The 12,256-nt window shown below is 54.2% G+C and overlaps 2 protein-coding genes across 2 annotated transcripts in view; both read left to right on the top strand.

Annotated features, from left to right (window-relative positions):
• SURF4 (surfeit 4) overlaps positions 1 to 12,256 on the top strand; it is a 308,739-nt gene that overhangs the window by 49,523 nt on the left and 246,960 nt on the right. The window lies entirely within an intron of this gene.
• FAM163B (family with sequence similarity 163 member B) overlaps positions 1 to 12,256 on the top strand; it is an 87,484-nt gene that overhangs the window by 47,923 nt on the left and 27,305 nt on the right. Inside the window, exon 2 of the mRNA XM_050760377.1 lies at positions 4,471 to 4,757. The gene's annotated coding sequence lies outside the window, so the exon portion shown is untranslated. The remainder of the gene's footprint in view (positions 1 to 4,470; positions 4,758 to 12,256) is intronic.

The raw sequence follows: 12,256 nt of genomic DNA, 5'->3' as shown, positions 1-12,256 counted from the left end.
CTTGACGGGTCCCCGAGCGCCTCTCAGCACCATCTCCTCCTCATCCATCATCCACGATGACTCTTAAAGAACGAACACATCAAGCTTGCTGTCACAACGTTTTAAAATGTTGCAGTAATTAAAAACCACCAGTAATTTCTTTTCACACAGATGAGGCTGTCTTTTCAAACCAGGGCAATGGAAACATCCCACACGTTGCACACCTGAGCCCGCACACACCCTCCCACTCTATCCACTGGCACCCTCTGTTGCCCAACCCTCTCACCCTCTCTCGCACACTTTGGTGCCTCGTCATTCTCCTGGTCCCATCTAAAAGACGTCCAATCTAACAGCCCCGGGATGCGAGGCACACTCTGCCTATTCAGCATCACAGAGTAATCACAGTGACTAGCAGTTGCCCATCTCTCAACAGTTTCTTTTTTAAAAATGCATCTCTTCTCTAAATGGGCTCGGCCTTGACCCGCACAGATCATCTGCAGTTGAGTGGACACAGGTTCAGTGACACAAACGGATCAAAGGGGCTGTCGCTGGGCCCAGTCAATCAACTGCAGAACGTCTTATGGCTGCAGGCTAACAGGAGGAAACAATTCAAAGACCAAACAAAGGTTAATCTAGTAACTGCCGCAAGGCCCATGTAATTTCCATAAGTACGTGCCAGTGGAAACAGCAACCACTTCAATAGTTTGGCCTGGCACCAATATGAGGAAGAGCTTGGTAAACCCAACACGGACTCCCTTTCATTGCCCTTTCATTCCATCAAGCAGCTGAATGGAGGTCGGTGCTGGAGGCCGGGGGGCACCCACACAGACCAGTGAGCAGCTGCCCCTTCTGGAATCTCACAGACTTCTAATGCCGAGGGGTCCCTGGGTGCCAGCTGTGCTGCAAGTGGACAGCCAGCCTCTGCCCAGGCATGTCTGGAGATGACGAGCTCGCCCCTTCCAGAGGGTTCCCAGAAAGGGAACGGGAGAAGCTCTTGGGCATCATTCTCGTGACTCTCCACATCCTGGCAGAAACTTTAGTCCTCGAGCACTTTGTTCTTTCTGCCTCTGTAGAATTAGACTCAGGCATCAACAGCAGTTGCTCACATCCTTTGTTCCCAAGCACGTCGTTCCCACCATATGAGTGTGCGGGGGACTGTGCATGGGGTGCAGGTATGATTGGAATGTCAGGGTTTCCCTGCCACCACTGGTTTTGTTTTTTCCTCTATATCCAGCCAATGAGCACCTCTTGGGCACGTACAGATCCCCAGAGAGAAAGAAAGGCTGATGTGTCTCTTCTTCAGGAGGCTGTAAGTCTTTGAGCAATGAGGCTATCCACACTCGACTCCAAGAAACCGATGTGCACAGAGGTCCTGCTCGTATAGTGTCAGGATGATCTTACGCAAGCCCCATTTGCCCTAAGTGGAAAATGAACCTTTGTAAACTGCCACCCGTGAACCAATGTGTTGGGAGGTGTTCAACCAACTTGGCCATCTGTTGAATTTGAGTTATATCCATGAAGCTCTGTTGTGGAACGATGCTGGTGGTGGGGACAGAGTAGCTGCCGTTGGCTGAGGTTGCCACACGACTAAACAGCTTATTGTAGTGGATGGAGCACCAGTCCGGCGGCGGAATGTCGCTCCTCCCACCCCCAGACCTGTTTTTGGCCACCTAAAAGAACTGCATGTAACTAGGATCCTTTTTTTTTTTTTTTTTTTTTTTTTTGCACGCACCAGGAGAACTTGCTATTTAGGGAATCCTGATGATGAATTGTTTTTATAAAGTCAGACCAGAGACTCTTTCTTGTCTTTCTCTCCCCCCACCCATTTTTATTTTCTGAAATTGGTTTTTGCTTAAAATCAGGACATGCTTTTGCACATAAATAACGAGTTTGGTGGTGACCATCTGGCATTGCGATCCAAATGGAATCTGTTCAGTGTAGTCACCTCTTTGCTGGCTGTGTGACCTTGGCCAAGTCACTTCACCCCTTTGTTACCCTCCGTAAAGTGAGGGTAATGCAGGCATCTACTGTACATGTTGTGGGTAATATTCAGACCTCTTTCAAATAAAATGGGCTCCATTTTAAATAAGGTTTTGTCATCACAGGCATCAGGACCACATCTTTCTGCACAGCACGGGAAAGAAACCAGTATGTCAAGAGGCTGAGAGCTACGGAGTCTGAGCTGGTTCCACAGAGGTTTCCAGCTGCTCAGATCCATAGCTGCAGGATTCTGCAGAGTTTGAATAAAAAGTCAGCATGGGGAGAAGTGGAAGGGCATTGAGCTGGTTGATAAAGACGGGGCTTGGTAGTGATGTTGCTTTTAAAATTCTTGGCACACATTTGCAACTCTTAAATAAAAAACAAGTTGCTCAGTTGTCATAATGGGGATTTTGACTAAAAATGATGATTTAAAGGATTCCTGTGTCAACTCCTAGGACATCGATTGGCTGACTGGTTTGCCTCTTCCTCCTGGCTCTCTCTTTCTGCCTTTCTCTCTCCTTATATGGAATTTCTATCCGTGTTTACCATCCTTTTTTCTAGGTGGGGCTGGTTGGGGAGGATGTGGAAGTTCTGGAAGAAGGGGATTAGGAGCAATGGCTTGGGAATCAGGCAGATCCACCTCAGGCCTGCTGCTGTTGAGCCTAAAGTTTTCACCTGCAAAGTCAGGGTAATGACAGTATCCATATCTCATCGGATTGCTGAGAAGACTAAATGAGGCAATGCTCGCGCGGTGTTTAGCCTTGTGTCTGGCACGCATTAAGCACATAATGAGTGATGTTTATCATGAGACAAGTGCCTGGTGGGAGCAGGTACTACTTGCAGTTAATTAATGAATCAAACACAGCCCCTGGTCCCTTAGGAAATGAAGCAGGTGATGTTTAATTATCCTGCTTGGAAGAGAACAAGATACTCGCAGGGGGTGGGGACCAGCTTTTTCCATTGGTTAAGAGAAAGGACTAGCCTGGTTTGCTATAAGAAAACTCTCTATGGTCAAAGTGACATGACCAGCCTGGAGAAACTCAGCAGGGGCCCTTGCCTGGGGCCCCAGCAGGGGAGGTAACAGGCTGGACATTTGGAGCATGTCTGTGTGGTGTGAGCACTCACTCTCTTGCCCAGGGGCAAGTTGCTCACCCATCTGTGCTCAGCCCATCTGTAAAAGGGAAATGGACTCCCAGCACTTTACTCTTCTGTCTGTCCTCAGTATTCTCATGTCTAGAGTGAGGGTGAAGCAAGGTTATGGTTACTACCATGATGTTTTTTATAGAGAACTTAAAGGTCGATCATAATGCAAGCACACATTTAAGGCCAGACGTGGTGGCTCATGCCTGTAATTCCAACACATTGGGAGGCCGAGGCGGGCAGATCTCTTGAGGTCAGGAGTTCAAGACCAGCCTGGCCAACGTGGCAAAACCCCGTCTGTACTAAAAATACAAAAAAGTAACCCAGGTGTCGTGATGCACGCCTGTAATCCCAGCTATTCAGGAGGCTGAGGCAGGAGAATCACTTGAACCCATGAAGTGGAGGTTGCAGTGAGCTGAGATCATGCCACTGCACTCCAGCCTGGGTGACAGAGTGATATGTCTCAAAAAAAAAAAAAAGCACATATTTATATGGTGCTTTCCTACCAGGCACAGCTCTGAGTGCTGTACATGTTCTAACACAAAAGCCTTCCTAACATTCTTAACACCAGATTTCTCTCTGTTCAGGGTCCCTGTGACTGCAGCCTCAGTTCGAGGACCTGCAGAAATGGGGTAATGCCTCCTGGGGTACTCCTCTCAGGAGTAGGAGCCTTAGGTCAGAAAGGTCTCCCTCATACCCAGCCCAAATTTGCCTTGCTTTAACGTCTAGCCGTTGGTCCTAGCTCTGTGCTTTGGGGTCAGGGAGAAGGGATCTGCCCCCCTCCCCCGTGGATGTGGGAGAGATCCAAAGGCAGCTGCCATGCCCCAAACACCCTCCCACGGGAGCAGACTAAGCCCTGCCCCTCCTCTCCATTGCTCCAGGATTGCTAACTCAGAGAAGGGAAATAAATAGTAACAAAGGCGAGCATTTATTAAGCACTTATGGTGTGCCGGGCCTCGAAACATCATCGGATTTCGTTCTCAGACCAACCCTAAAGGTGCTGGTGTTAACTCCCCATTTTAAAGATAAGAACCAGCCGCTCAACCAGGGTAAGGCACTTGCCCCACTGTGGATAAGCAGCAGCTTCGGCCTGACTCCAGATCCCAACGTTGTGGAAGCCGGAACGCCCCAAGAACAGGCGGAGAGCAGAGGGAGCACCGCTCGGGCGCGGGCCGGGTTGGGGGCGCCCCCAGGCCTCCAGGAGGTCGCGCGGCCCCGGCGAGAGCGGACGAGCCGTCAGCACCAGGGACAGCTCCCCGGGCCGCTCCCGGCATCCCCCGACGACTGCGCGCGCGGGCCGGTGACGCGCGCTCCCCGCCAGACTCGGGCGCGCGCCCTCCCCGCCAGCGCGCGCCCTGCGCTCGGGACCAGGCTGGAGCCGCGCGTGCCGCTCGCAGGGAGCCAGCCCGGGCGTCCGGAGTCGCGGCCGCAGCGCGGAGCTGGCAGGGGTGCCCCTCCGGGCACGCAGTCGCCTCCCCGGGGGCCTCCAGGGCCTCTCAGCGCTCGCCTCGCCCGCCCAGCCCCACCAGGCGCCACCGCCGTGGCCTGGGCATGAGCGGCAGCCGCTAGCTGCGCCCTGCCCGGGACGGACGCCCGCCCGCCCCGTCACGTGCGCCCAAGTCCTCGCGGCCGGGGCAGCGCCGTTCCCTTGCTTCAAGGTAAGGGCCGCGGGTCACAGGGTGTGGGGCAGAAGATGCAGGCTGGAAAGCTCCAGCGGGGTGCCCACTCGTCCAGAGTGCCAACTGCAGCCTGCCCCGGCTGCCTCGCACCAGGTCCCCTGACCCAGCTGGCGTCACCCATCCCCTGGTTTCCACCCTCCTCCCTGAGGAGGAGACTGAGACCCAGGTGGGCACGAGGGCCTAGGGAGAGGCGGGGGACCACTTTAGGAAGGGGGGCTTCATTTCCCTCGGAACAGTGGCCTGGGGGCGAGGGGGCAGTGGGGAGGGAAAGTTTCCCAGAAGAGCCCACTGGAAACCTGGCCCCCTTCTTTTCCTGCCAAGAGCAAAGACTTATTTGTTAAGCTTTGCCTTCTGCCAGAGCTGGTGCTGCATTTTCATCCCATCCCATTCACCCAACACCCACGAGAAAGGGGCCTTAGCCCCACTTCACAGATGCAGAAACTGATTCTTAGAGAAGTTTGGTCTCTTACCCAAGGTCACAGGGTGGGGAAGTAGTGGAGCTGGCCTCAAACATGCCAGCCTCTCTCACCACCACCTCACACCTTTGTCTGTTAGGAATCTCTGCTTCAGTGACAGGTGGGGGGTGCCTGATTGACACTGGGTTTCCTCGGCCAGAAAGGAAAAGACTGTACACATCAAAAACCCAAGAGATATTCGACATGGGTCCTCCGGACTCCACTGTCTTACCCCACTCATGTCCTGTCCTCCCACGGCCAGGGACTGCCTGGGCACAAGTGGTCCTGCTAATGTGTGTGTCCTGTAGCAGCCCCGGTGGCTCTGACACAAGAAACTCAAGGGTCAAGTTCATGAAACCTCCTGCAGGGTAAAGGGAGTATCCTTGAGGCCTGAGCCTCAGCATTCATCCTGGCACCTTCCCCAGGAAGTAGGAGCTCAGGAGAGCCAGGGAGCCACCCTGCCAGCCTTCTCCCCTGCATTTCCCTCAGCCCCTGCCAGCCCAGGCTCTTCAGGGCTTCTGGGGAGAGCAGTAATTGCCAACCCCAAAAAAGTTCAGGGTTGCTGGGAAAGCACCTTTGCCCATCTTCCCACCTTCTCCCTCTTATAGAATAGAGTGGAGTGGAGGTGACCAGGGCTCTACCCACCTGAAAAGGTGAGAACCAGCACTTCCTGGGCTGGGCAAGGGTTGGTTTTAACTCTTGGTGCACTGACTGCAAGCTTCCTAAACAGCTTAGGTGCTGGCGGCTTGTGAAGAAATCTCACCCTAAGGCTTGGGGGCCCAGGAAATGTGGGGTTTTGTTCATTTGGTCTTGCACTTGCTGGCAGTTTGTTGAGCATCTGCACGACACGATGAAAAAGACCGACAGGGCAGTCTGTGTACCCTGGATCCAGCTGGGTTTTGGGTTCCCTATCAGCTGAGTTTCCAACGGGGCTGGCTTGTCTGGACTTACTTAGAAAGCTTGGAAATGGCTCCTGAAGGATTTGGGGGTCTGGGAAGGATCCGCAGGCTCCCAGCCTCAGTGCCCCAGTTGCATGGGGAGGGAGTGGGAGCTCCAGGGTGCACTGCTGGACTCTCAGGACCTGCCAGCACCACTCAGAATCCTGGTACACAGAGGTGTTGCATCTTCTCCAGCCTCCCCTCTCCAGCAAGTAGGTAAAGGAGCCCCACAGAGCTCTTCCTACCCTTGAGGCTGGAGTCCCCAACACACGTCTGTCATGCCGGTACCATCAGCAAACATGAACAAGGGCGCCTGGGGAAAGGTAGGCACAGGTGGAGAAGTCGGGACTCATCTGCTGAGTTCTGTCCACCTTCTGGGTGACCTTGGGCAAGTCACTTTCCTCTCTAGACCTCAGTCTCCCATCGACAAAATTATGGGGTGGATCATTTAATGTCCCCTCTGAGCCATTGCAGTTGTGTTCGTCTAAGCCCTGGATGGAGTATGGAAGCTGAGAGGAATGCGGTTCCTCCCTTTTTGCCACGGTATTGAGGGGGTGCAGAGCGGTTTTGAAATCTTCGTACTGACCGGAATCCAAGCCCCCAATCCCTGCCAACCCTACTCCCTACTCATGTGATCACCCCTGTTTTGTATATTTAGGGGCTGGCTCTGTATTCCTGACTTTTCTGGTGCTGGTTCTGGGTGAGGCTTCACAGCAGGGGCACCCACTCCTGCAGTGAGACCTCTGGCTCCTGCCACGTGGGCCTGCCTCTGCAGCCTCATGGCAGCCGGTTCCAGCGAAGAATAATTACAGCACTCGGGAGGGGAGAGATTTATTTCATCTCAGTCAATTACCTCTGACTCTAAACTCTCGGGGCAGGAGGGAGGCAGAGTAGCAGCCGGGCCCTTGTTCTGTCCTCCACTCAGCTCCTGGCCCCACTGCCACTTCCCTCTTCAGAGTAGCAAGTCCTGATCTATGTGTCAGTAAAATGGCAATTTGTGTGGCAGAGAGAGTGGATTCCAGGCCAGACCACGGGCACATCACTCCACATCCCCATCTGGAAAATGAGGGTGCCCCTGCCTTTCCTGCTGGCACATGGGACACCAGGGCAACCGTGAGCCCGGCCGAAAGGCTTTTGGACACCGAGAGCATGTGGTCCCGGGGCCCACCCTACAGAGGCCAGGGTGGGGCTGGGGGGCTTCTCTACCAGCTGCTGCCACACTTGGCGCTGGTCCTTCTTGCAGTGTCTCAGTCCTTTTGGATTTGCTCCAGAGGGGATTTGATGAGTTCTGAGGCCTCAGTGTTTGCCAGCTCCCTCCCTCCACTGCCGAATCCTCCCGCAGGCCTTGGCCCAATCCCCGCTTGCTGGGGGTTGCTCGAGAGAGGAAGGAATCCTGTTGCCCCTGGGGTGATGTGGGCTGGTGGAGGTAGAGTTCAAAGCCCGGCTTTGCTGCTTTCTGGCTGTGGAACCCTGGGTCTGAAGCTTGTGGGCTGGAAAATGGAGATTGTGCCTCCTCCTTCCCTGGGGCCTCATCAGTGAAGGAGGAGGCCGGAGAGGCAGGTGGGGTCCAATTCCGCCAGGCTTGTAAGCCCTGCTCAGTGGTTGGACTTTCCGCCGAAGTCCACAGGAACCAGGGCCTGTGAGCCTGGAGGGTCACGGTCGCCTCTGGCCTTTAGGGACCCTCTCTGGCTGCACCATGGGGAATGACTTGGAGAGGGAGCCCTGCAGGCAGGAAGCTGGGAAGGAAGGGAAACAATGGGGGCCTGGACCAGGGTGGTAAGAAGAGGGCAAGTGATAAGCATGTGGGGGGCTGGATGTTTGTGTTGGGGTGATGGGAGATGGCCTAAGACTGCCCAAATGTCACTCCTATACTACTCCCTTAAGTCAGGCTCAGGCAGTGCCGGACACTCGGGATGGGCCACGTGTAGGCAGTGAGGATGCGGCCCCAGGGACCTGGGGGAGGACTGTTATCTCAGCAGCAGCTCAGTGTCAGAGCCGTCATTCCACTGGGCTGGATGTTACCGCCTGTGCTCTGGGCGCTCCCAGCCCTCAGGGAACCGTGCCTGTGGGAGTGGGTCCCTGCCGGACCGAGCTAGTCACCTCTGCCTTTGTGCTCAGTTTTCCCAGGTGGCAGAGATGGAAGAAGGCTGCACCAGCTGGGAGGCTCCAGTGGAGGCTGGGCAGGGACTGGGACAGAGGCCCCAAAACAAGCCAGGCTCCCGGGGCTGCCACCTCGTCCACCACATTCCCTGGCTACTAAGGGTGGCAGTGTGGCTGAGTGGACAAGAGCACAGCTTCTGTAGCTAAGCAGAGCCGTGTTTCCATCCAAGCTGTGTGTCCCTCGTGAGGTTACTCAGCCTCTCTGGGCCCCAGGTTCTTCATTCATAAAATGGCAATCATTACATCCGCCTCAGATGTGCCAGCTTACCTCCCAGCCAGCAGACCGGGAGAAGAGCCCAGGCCCGGCCGAGCCAGGTGCCAGGTGCACCCCATGCAACCCCGACCCGTGCTCACTTCCTGGCTCTGCTGTGAGGTGGCCTCAGGGCCCACAGGCCTCGGACTGCACCCGGCAAACAGGCAAACCCCACACTGTGGGGCAGCCTTGGCTCCTGACCTCAGTGTTCACACACAGGCATAACCATCGCCACCTCCATCTCTGTTTCTCATGAGCAGGTCCACAGTTTCTGCATGCAACAGGCTGGCCCTGTCTGGGAGCTGGGCCTGCTGGCAGGTCCCGGGTCCCTGGAGAACCGTCCTCTCTCTTTTGTAATCATCCTCATTTGCATTTGCTGTATTTGGCTGCACTACCTTATAGACATCAATCTGAAATTGGGCTACTCCAGATGGGGTTTGAGGACCAGCAGCAGCAGCAGCAGCATCCCTAGGAACCCGTGAGAAATGCAGGTTCCCAGGCCCCCAGACCTGTTGTAACCAGCCCCCAGGTGATTCCTGTGTTCCGTGGAGTTTGAGACTCACCACCCACCACAGCAGAAAAGAGGTTCTATTTGCATAAAGCAAGGGTGATTGTCTCCTTCATGTTCCTTATATATTTAACGTCATATATTAAAGGGTGTTTGAATAAAAGAAATACATGCTTGCGGTAAGAGAAAAGCCAAGCTATTCAGCTTTTGTTCGTTGGTTGGTTGGTTGGTTGGTTGGTTGTTTTTACACAAAGTAGAAGCCCCCGGTTTCCTGGGTGTGGCCTGCCCCCCAGTGCTCGGCTGTGTCAGTGACGTGTGTGTCAGCCACACTGGGCACCACCGAGGGACCAGTCTGTGTGTGTTCTTCCCTGTCCTTTGACTTCACAGGTCTTGGTTGTGTCTGCGTGTCGACACCCTAGTCTGTCATTGATTGACCTGGACCCCTATCAGTAAACAGTCATGTAGGCCATCCACAGGTTTTATGTTTTGTGTGTGTTCATTTTATATACTCGTCCACTCAAGTAATCACTCCAGGGAAGGATTTCGTAGTTGGACGAGGGATGTGCAGTGTGAATAGAAATAAATAGGCCGGGCGCAGTGGCTCATGCCTGTAATCCCAGCACTTTGGGAGGCCAAGGCAGGCGGATCACTTGAAGTCAGGAGTTTGAGACCAGCCTGGCCAACATGGTGAAACCTCTCTAATAAAAACACAAAAAATGAGCCAGGCGTGGTGGTGTGAGCCTGTAATCCCAGCTACTCAGGAGGCTGAGGCATGACAATTGCTTGAACCTGGGAGGCGGAGGTTACAGTGAGCCAAGATCACACCACTGCACTCCAGTCTGGGTGACAGAGTGAGACTCTGTGTCCCCCCCCCCCCAAAAAAAAAAAAAAAAAAACCAACAAAGAAAAGAAAAGAAATAGCAATGCAAAAGCAGCTGTCCATGGATTAGAAGATGGGTGCAAGGTAGCAGGTACCCAGATTCGAAGGAACGTATGCCCTGGGCTGGAGCAGGCAGGGAAGGCTTCCTGGAGGTGGGGCTTAAGCTAAGCCCTGAAGGATGAGTATGGAGCAGGAAGGAGTCGGTGTGGCATAGACATGGGGTCTCCTGTCATCACCAGGAGGCAGGAGGACTAGTCTGTCGACTTTGGCTAATGAGCGGTGGCCCCGCTAAAGATGCCCCTGAATTTCCTCTACTCCTTTTGAGGGTGGGAGAGAACAGGCTGGGCCACTTCCCTGTCATCTCATTGGCTTTTAGCTTTCCAAGCTGCATTGTGGCTGGGGTTGCTTTTCCCGCGTGCTGTCCCCCGACTCTCATCCCCTGGTCTCCACTCCGCTCACCAGCCATGCAGACCCTCCGCAGTTCCTGCCAACGCATCCCCCTAGCGTTAGCTCTGATTATTTTGCCAAGAGTGATCTGAGGCTCTGGAGGAAAAGGCCCGCTGCGGTGGGACGCGCTGGGGATGCACTGGACCCACAGCAGCAGGTGGGGAGGCGTCTGGGAATGGTTTCTCTGTAGCATTTGTCAAGGGCCTCACCTTTGTGTTTGAAATGTCATGTTTACATCCTGTTTTCGAGTCCTCCAGTTGGCGTTGGCAAATGCAGTCTCACTTGATTCATTAGGGAACTTTACTAAGGCAAAATAAAGATGTTCATTTTCCCAATCCGAAGGCGAGCACCCACCCACCCTAGGTGCCCTTTCTCCCTGGGCCAACCTCTTGCACTGGCCCCTCCTCTGCCCTGGAGCCCAGCAGACTCCGCTGAAAGGAGACCCCATATTTAGGGCCAGAATCCCATCTCAGGTCTCCCCTCTAAACGGTTCAAAACTAGCCACTGCTTTAAGAGGGCTGATTCTGGGATATAATGATTCAATTCTGATTCAAAGGAAGGCAGAAAAGAGCGTCCAATATTTTACTAGAAAAATATCAGCTTCTCTGCAACATTGTCGACTGTGAGCTTCTGGTATTTACCTGTGTTTAGAGTTTGTTTGGTTAAACACTCATTATGCAGAAGCCTCCTGCCTCCGTGTGAACCCATTTACAAAATTAAAAATGTAGTCAACTTTAATTTTACCTTCATGGAACTTCCCACATGAGAGTTCCCTCTAATTACTGAACAGATCTCTATTTCAAAAAAAAAAAAAAAAAAATTGTTTTCCAACGCAGAGTCTTGAACAATCACTCGCGTGGTCTTTTTTGTCACCCCTGGGCTGTGCCGTCCTGTTCACTGCTGGCCCTTCTCTTCCTGGGAAAACGCCTATCATTGCCCAGGCGCCAGAAGGGGAGGGGGTAGCACTGGTGGACGGAAGCAGGGGGAGGGAGGAGCAGGGAGGGCACATCCAGAGAACCAGTCAGATGCACTGAACAGTCGCAAGCGTGGGACCCCATAGCTCAACCCCACCAGCTGGATTCGAACTCTTCCAGCTGGTGAGCGTAGGCATGTTACTGAACCTCTCTGTGCCCTAGTTTCCCGGTCTATGAAACTGGGCCTGGCTCTTTCCTGCTTGCAGAGTGATGAGGACTCATGCATCGTCACCCATGGGAGATCCCAGGCCCAGGTAGAAGTGTGGCAGATGGAACTTGTTATATTGCGGGGTCTTGGGCATGGCTGGAGGCAAGGCCTGCCAAGTGGCCCTGTGGCAGTGCTAAAACTCCCTGTGTGTGTGTGTGTGGGGGGGGGGGCAGGGTTCAAACCCTGCTTAAAATCATTCCCAGCTGAGGATAGAACCCAGCCCCCGTGCAGCCCGTGGAGCCCCACCCAGGACAGACCCTGCCAGCCCCCAGCTTCCCTGCTGGTCCTCCCTGCGGTACTCCGTGTGCTGGCTACTGCCTGTTTCTGGAACTCTCAGAGTCCCTTCCTCCCTGAGGCTCCTCCCACCTACTCCCCTCTCTGCCTGAAGGACCTCCTGGCCAGTGCCAGGTCCCAGCTTTAGTCAGCCCTTCCGAGACGTGCCCTGACGCCATGGTGGTCAGATGGCTGGGTGTTTTGTGTGGCTGTGGCTCCCCCGGACCAAGGCACCCCATGGTTAGGGACAGAGATGGCATCTGGTTTCCCATCAAAGTCTTCCCTCAAATGTTCAAAACCAGCAAAATGTCCTCAGGGAAGAAGGGACTTGCAGTGTTCCAGAAATGGGAGGCGAGCCGGCGTGTGGGAGCAATCCGGGGGG

The sequence above is a fragment of the Macaca thibetana genome, chromosome 15, assembly GCF_024542745.1.
Source record: "Macaca thibetana thibetana isolate TM-01 chromosome 15, ASM2454274v1, whole genome shotgun sequence".
Classification (NCBI taxonomy): domain Eukaryota; kingdom Metazoa; phylum Chordata; class Mammalia; order Primates; family Cercopithecidae; genus Macaca; species Macaca thibetana.
Note: the sequence above shows the minus strand (reverse complement) of the source record. Positions and strands in the feature narration are given on the sequence as shown.